At 44.6% G+C, this 7,789-nt stretch overlaps 1 pseudogene; it reads right to left on the bottom strand.

Moving 5' to 3' along the window:
• Positions 1-3,225: 3,225 nt before the first annotated feature.
• On the bottom strand, positions 3,226-4,293 carry LOC110283989 (annotated as a pseudogene).
• Positions 4,294-7,789: the final 3,496 nt, after the last annotated feature.

The raw sequence follows: 7,789 nt of genomic DNA, 5'->3' as shown, positions 1-7,789 counted from the left end.
AACTCACTTTGTAGACCAGGCTGGCCTCGAACTCAGAAATCCGCCTGCCTCTGCCTCCCGAGTGCTGGGATTAAAGGCATGTGCCACCACGCCCGGCTTTAGAGTTATTTAATTTATTTTATTTATATGAGTACACTGTAGCTGTCTTCAGACACTCCAGAAGAGGGCATCAGATCCTATTACAGATGGTTGTGAGCCACCATGTGGTTGCTGGGAATTGAACTCAGGACCTCTGGAAGATCAGTCAGTGCTCTTAACTGCTGAGCCGTCTCTCCAGCCTTTCTTTCTCTTTTGGAGTGGTAATTCTATTTTAAATTTTATATGAATTCTTATATGTCTTTTCTTCATGTTTCATATACATTGTGTTCTGTTTACTAGTACATACATGTAACTCAGCGACCTGTGTGGGTCAGCAGTTCACATGGAGGGTAGCTTTAGGTCAGAGATCTGTTCATCTCTCACATCTCAGGGCTTCTGTAGATGAACAACCAGAGGCTTGGACCACACTCGGGCCTTCTTGCAGCAGGTGAGCCATGGTGCATGTACAGGTAAGTTTACAGTTTGGTCTGCACATGCCTTCAGTGGCTTGGATCCAGAGTGCCCCTCAAGGCCCATGTATGAAAGACTGTTGAGAGATAATTTTCAAGAGTAGGACCTGCTGGAAGGAAGTTAGGTCATGGGGAGGGGTGAACTTTTGAGGGGGTTATTGGGATCTCAATTGCTTCTTGCCTCCTTTCTTGCTTCCTGGTTACCATGGGGTGAGCAGGTCTCTCCTGCTGTGATGCATTTTTGTCCCCTTAGATGGATACCATCAAGGCCAAACAACTAAGGACTGAATATAGCATCTGAAACAAACCTTTCTACTTCATAAATTTTTTGTCTTCAGTATTTTGTCACAGTGGTGGAAAGTTAGCATAATACCCTTTCCCTAGTCTGCCTGTGCTCAGACCTGGTAGTGAAAGAAAATACAACTTGAGACCTGTGATCATGTAATTTATGTCAAATAGCCCAAAGAGTTGTTTGTGAGCTTTGAAACCTGGGGCTTAGAACATAGCAGAACCGTCCAGGACATGCCTGGGCTGGCCCGTTGTTAAGACATTCCTGAGGCTGCTTGGCCATAAAGATACAGAGAATGACATGTCCGGACTGGCCTGGCACCTCCCTATCTCCCGCCCTTCTGACCTAAGTTAAATGTTATCTGCATGTACAGTCTGCTGATGTTTAAATGGACCAATCATGTGAAACCGTGCCAATTCCTCCCCCAGCCCCACCCCTTTTCTATAAAAACCCCTAACTTCCAAGGCTCGGGGTCGAATCTACTGTCTCCTGCGTGAGATATGTTTCAACCCGGAGCTCCACCATTAAACTACCTCGTGTTTTTACATCAAGGCATTCTGTTCTGTTCGTGATTCTTGGGTGCATGCCTAATCAGGAGTTGAGTGGGGATTTCCCCACTCGGTTCTTTCAGTAGCTCCTTTTGGCCTATGGTATCATTGAATGGCAAATCACTCAAAGGACAGAGGATCTTAGTAGAAGGGACCTATTTGTTCCTCCCTTCCTTAGAATGCCTTCATGGTTTCTCACTGCTCAAATACTGTAGTGAGTCCTTCTACCTGGTAGAAAAGAGTGTTTGAAATACTGCCATAGCTAGGCTCAGCTTTATCATCATAATTCTAGAAGAATAAAATAAAAACCACTTCTAATTCTCCTTATGACAAACTCACTCAGCCCTCTTTGCCTGGAAGGCCAACTCTCGCTCTCAACTCATCTGACCTCAAGATCGCCTTCTGATTGGCCTGCCTGGTGCACAGGTCTGGCTGGATGGCTTTCTCTCTGGTCCATGGCACCTCGAGCTCCTTCAAGGGGGTCGTCATCTCTTTCACCCCAGTCTCAAGCCCCCAGCAGGGCTGCAAGTGCTGAGCACGTGTCTGTGAGACACACAGACCACTTGGACAGAATGAGTGATTGGGTGTGTTATCTTGGTGGACAGTCCCCCACATCTGGGAGATAAACAAGGAACACAAGAAGGCAGTGCTGGCAAGAGAGTCCTAGGGCAGTCGCAATGTCCAAAGCACGAAGACTCATGGAGCATATTTCTGAAACCATCTCCCAGACCAAACCACTCCCCTTTCTATCTCATTCATCTGGTTCTGAAAGCTATTGAAAGGGATTTGTGCCAAGGCTGTGGTCTGCAGTCTCACAAGAGCTGGTTGAACCCCTGTGGCAGCTACATCTTGTTGTTTGAAAAGCCAGTGGTGTCAGAACCTCTACCCACTCCTGAAACTGGCAGGGATTTCCTGGGAGACTGGGGAGTTTGCTTTAAAAGAACATCCACGCCCTTAAAGCAATGGTTAGGCTGTGTTACCTCCAAGTGGCTCTTTGCCTCAGACTCTTGTTCCTGGCACAGCTGGGGGAAGCCCGGATGCTCTACCATCTCCTCTCACTTCTCCTTTCCCTGAACAAATCAGAGGGAAAGGCTCTCTTTATTTCTTTTCTCTCTCCTTAACATTACCAAACACCACTTTCCTATAAAAGTATTGCAGAGTGTTTTTAAAGAGACAGAGAGTAGAATATCAAAGTCTCGCTACTGAGACATCAGCGTGGAGTTTGCCTCACCCGCCTTCTATATAAAGCATTTTAAAGATTTCACAAAATTAGACATTTATCAAAAGAGGATGTAATACACATGTAAAATATGAATATTGGCTTATCCATGGCTAGTGCCTCGGAAGCCCTCATGCCTTTCTTGGAAGACATATCTCACCTTTCCTAGCCCACAGAGAACTGCTACCTTGAATTTAGGGTGGCCTGTCCCTATGCTTTGCGTTAGAATTTTAAATCTATCCATCTGTCATCTGCCTAGTTCCCAATGAGACGCTTTTGAATTTTCTATAACTGGAGAGTGACGTCTCGTAACCTGTCCTTTTCACACACACACTCCACCCCACAGAGTGAGGCACATGCCCTGTTTACTCGTGTGTGCTGCTGTATGGCGAGCGAGCAATACAGGGTATGTGCATACAGTTTCCCAAGTTGCTTCTTCTGATAACGTGGAAATTTTCTAGGATTTTCTTTTTCAACTTCAAAGCATGTTATTAAAGTCAACGACAAGCTTTTTTTTTTTTTTATCCTAGGGACCATGTGAAAGCATATATAGCATCCATTTTATTATTTCTATCTTTTTAAAACAGACTTAATTCTTTTATTTTTCTTGTATAAAAACCCTTATGTGGTAGCCACAGCTGGAGCCTGCGTCCTCTGAACAGAGACTCTGGTGTGGGTTTTCACAAGGTGATCAGTGAATTCCTGATAAGGAGACTGGGTGAACACAGTCACTTTCCAGAGGTCAAGGGTTAGGTAGCTGCGGGTCTTGGAGGTGGCATAAAATGTGGCCTTGGCAAAGTTGCTCAGGGTGCCAGTGCAGCCTCTGGCTGAAGAGTAGCAGTCATCTATACCGGCCATCATCAGGAGCTTCTTGGGCACAGGAGCAGAGACAATGCCAGTGCTTCTGGGGGCAGGGATGAGACGCACCAGCACAGAGCCACAGTGGCCTGTCACCTTGCATGGAACAGTGTGGGACTTGACAATCTTGTTCCCCAAGTAGCCTCTCCGCACAGGGACGATGGAAAGCTTGGCCAAGATGATAGTCCCTCGGATGGCAGTGGCAACCTCCTTGGAGCACTTAACACCAAGACTAACGTGACCATTGTAGTGTCCATTAGTGACAAATGCCTTGAAGCTGGTCCGCTGGCGAGCCCGAGTCTGCTTCTGCACTGGCATGATTTTCGGAACCTCATCCTTTAGGGACGCACCCAGGAAAAAGTCAATGATCTCAGACTCCTTAATGGTCAGGGAGAACAGGTAGATCTCCTCCAAGGACTTGATCTTCATGTCCTTAACCAGGCGGCCCAGCTTGGTGACAGGGATCCACTGAAGGAAGAAGACACCAGTCAAAGGGCTGCCTCTCGGTGCAGGGGCGAGCAGCCCGCCCCGCCAGCGGCCCAGACCTACCTCCTTGTCTTCAGCTTTACCTCCACGAGCCCTGCGACCTCGACCACGGCCACGGCCTCGGCCTCGGCCACGTCCGCGGCCCCTAAGACCGCTGCCGAATCCTCCGCGGAGGTCGCCACGGCCTCCTAATCCTGGGCCCCTGGATCCTCTGCCATTTGGTGTTTTCCCGAAGAAGAAACTATTTCTATCTTTTTAGTGGGGGTTGAAATAATCGTTTTCCATGGACAGTTTAGTGGCATTAAATATAACACATTCTCATGTGTTTCCATCACCTTGTGCCATATAGGCTTGTTGTTGTTGTTGTTGTTGTTGTGACCACAACACATTTGGGAAAAGGGAAACCTCAACTGAGAAAATGCCTCTCTGAAATGGCCTTCAGGCTTTTGGTCACGGTGTTTTTCGTAGCAACAGGAACCCAACGACTTAGTACTCACCCCCAGACCTTTCCATCTTCCCAGACCGAAACTGTGCCAACTCAGCAGTAACTCCCAGGTCGTCAAGGTGGCTCAGTGGGGAAAGGTGCTTACTGTAAACCCAGTGTCCTGAGTTCTCTCTCTGAGACCCACACGGTGGGAAGAGAACCAACTCCCACCAGCCCTCGTTTGGCCTCCACAGCCCCCCCCCCCCGAAAANAAATAAAATGTAAAGAATAACTCCACTGCTCTGGCCCTTGGCCTCACCCACCATTCTGCTTTCTGCTTCTGTGGATCTCACTACCCTGAGACCTCGAATAAACACAAGCAGGGTGTTCCAGTCTCTGTGTTGTCTCATTAGCACAAAGCCACCTGTGGAGAATCCTTTCCTTTCAAAGCTTGAGTAACACCCCATCATGTGTATTTTATTAATTTTAGTGTGAAATGTCTCCAACCGCTCATTGCTAACTTAGAGATAAGTAATGGACACGTTCAAATATTTTTATTTTTGAAATTAATTTGTGTCTTTTTCCATAATCACATCATTTCCCCCTTTCTCTTTCCTTCCTCCAACCCTTCCTGTGCACCCACCCTTGCTCTCTCCCAAGTTCATGGCCTTCATTCTTTAAGCATTGATTGATATGTATGTATGTATGTATGTATGTATGTATGTATGTATGTATTTCATGCCTAGTCCATATAAGTTCCTTGTATGTATAAGATATAAGATTTAGGGATTGGGTCGGTGTTGGGTACACTCTGGGGGTTCCCCCACTGTTTCTCCTGCTCTTGGCACGCCTTAGGTGTCTGTGGTTCTTATCCTAGGGCTGAGGACTCACGTGCTTCCCCCTTCTGTGTCTATGGCTGCTGTCCCCATTCAGGTCATGCAGAGGCAGTCATGTCGATGAGCCTTTATGGACATAGCCTCTCTGATGTTTCTAGGAGGGGAAATCTCACAGCAGACTTCCCGGTTTGTCTATGAGAAACTGTCCTGCCCTCTTCTGTTACAGTTGATATTTTTGTATTAACCTTATAGTTTAAAGTTGCTATACTCATTAGGGGGTTTGTTTTAGAACTCGGGATTTTATAGGCAGGAAAAAAAATGAGTAAAGCATGTGTGTGTGTGTGTGTGTGTGTGTGTGTGTGTATGTATATATGTCTGTCTATGTTCTCTTATCTATCTATTTATCTATCTTTCTTTCTATCTCTCTATCTATCTATCCCACTGTATTGAGAGCTGCTCTTACAATAACATGGAAGGATGTGCTGACAAACACATCAGCTGGGAATGGAAGCCCAGCTCACCAAGTGCACCTCCTGGCCATGCAGCCCTCTATGGATTCTGCTGTCTCACCTCCCAACTGGAAACGTCAGTTCACTACTGACGTGCAGAGGTAGGAGGAAGCCCTGGGAAACGCCAACACTGAAAGCATGATTCCTACCGATTTCACACCGTTATAAACACGAAAACCAGCTCAGTGCCGTGATCAGAGTCTGGGACCGCCTGTGCCTACCCCCTCTGTGTATCCATCCACTCTGGATAAACTTTTATGTGCTTCACCTCCTGCTGACAAGATGTCCATTCAAATCTCCAGTGCCGATTTGGTGGATACCAAAGTGCGACTGCTCTGTAATGGTTTTACTTCTGACTGGTTGAAGAATCACTGCACTGCTTTCCAGGGAAGCTGAGCTGTTTTACGTTCTTGGCAGTGATGCCCAAGAAATCCAATTTTCCCATACAGTCATTAACACTTGTTATTTTCTGTGTGGTTGGTTTTTTCCTCCTCTTTAATAGATATAGATGAGGTGAGTCTAGGATATTAACCATTCTTGTTCCCTAATGTACTGACACCCTAACATACATCTGTGCACCTGTGAAAATGTCCCAGAAACTATAATTAGCAGTGAAATTACTGGGAGGTGAGATATGTATGACATCTTCACAGTGGCAGTGCCAGTTACATTGCCACCAGGATCAAGCAGATGGCTCTGGCACTTGCCACTTCTTTTTGTCTACTGTGTGGTTCTGGGGGTTGACCTCCACTCGACTTTAGCTGTCTGTTCGTTAATCCCCATGCCAATTCCTTATTGATTTGTGTGGTTGGTTGAATGCATTTTTTATATTTGACGGGTCAGTTCCCTGCTCAGCTAAGGGAGTCTCCATGGAGGCAAGGACTTCTCCATTGAGCCACATTCCCAGCCCAGACTCTCAATTTTCACTGGCTTACCGGGCATGACATTGCACTTCCTTGTGGCTTCGATTTGTATTTCTATGAGTAATGAGACTGACTATTTTGTCACATGTCTCTTGGTCACATTTGTTTCCTCTTATGGAAGATATATTTAGGTTTCTATACCTGTTTCTAATGGATTACCTGTTTTAGTTTTAAGGTGTTTTAACCCAGCCTGAATCTTAATTAGTTATTGATTATCCATTGCAAATGTCTTATACATTTTTTCTTTTTCATTTAATCCCTTGTGATGCTTTTTTTTTTTTTGGACAGGCAGCAATTATTTCAAAGTGAGCAAATGTAGTTGTTCTTTCTGTATTTTAAGACCCCTGTCTCTACCTGAGATGATTCATATAGTCTATATTTTCTTGTAAGAATTTCAAGGTTTTTCTTTACGCGCAAGACTTGGAGCCACCTGGAATTGTGTGTGTGTGTGGGGGGTATTTGTACATGCATTAGTGTGTATGAGTTTGTGTGCACATGTTTGTATGTGAATGTGTATGAATGCATGTGTGCATATGTGTGTATATGTCTATATTTGTGCATGTATGTGTGTGTATATGTGAGTGTACATGTGTGAATGTGTGTAACTGGGTAACTTTTGATACAGAATCACAACATCTAGCCTTTAACAGAAATCAGATTTTCTAATGTATGTGGCCCACTAGGGGCTTTCTCTACTAGACATCATTTGTTAATTCCTATGCCAATTTCATGTCACTATAATAAAATTTGGCATTTGATGGGTCAGCTCTCTGTCCAGAATTCTGATTTACAGGCATTTAGCCTTTCTTGACTCTTTGCTGTCGGTCTAAATTGAACATTCAACTTACTGAATTATATGAAAAGCTCTATTGAACTTTGATTGGAACAGACAATAATTTGTATACATTGTCCTTTTTTTGACAATGAACATGAATTCATCTCTATATGTTATACCCAGATCTTCTTTAATATCACCTAATTTTATAATTATAATTTTATAATTTTCCTGAAAAGATGGTCACAACTTATGTTGGGATATTTTATATCCGTGATTGAGTTTGTAAATAGTATTTTTAAAGAAGATTGATTTATTTAGAAATTGTGTATGTGTGTATGTGTGTGTGAGATGAGAGAGAGAGAGAGAGGGAG

This window comes from Mus caroli, chromosome 17, assembly GCF_900094665.2.
Source record: "Mus caroli chromosome 17, CAROLI_EIJ_v1.1, whole genome shotgun sequence".
Lineage (NCBI taxonomy): Eukaryota > Metazoa > Chordata > Mammalia > Rodentia > Muridae > Mus > Mus caroli.
The sequence above is the reverse complement of the archived record's forward strand: the minus strand, read 5'-3'. Positions and strand labels throughout refer to the sequence as shown.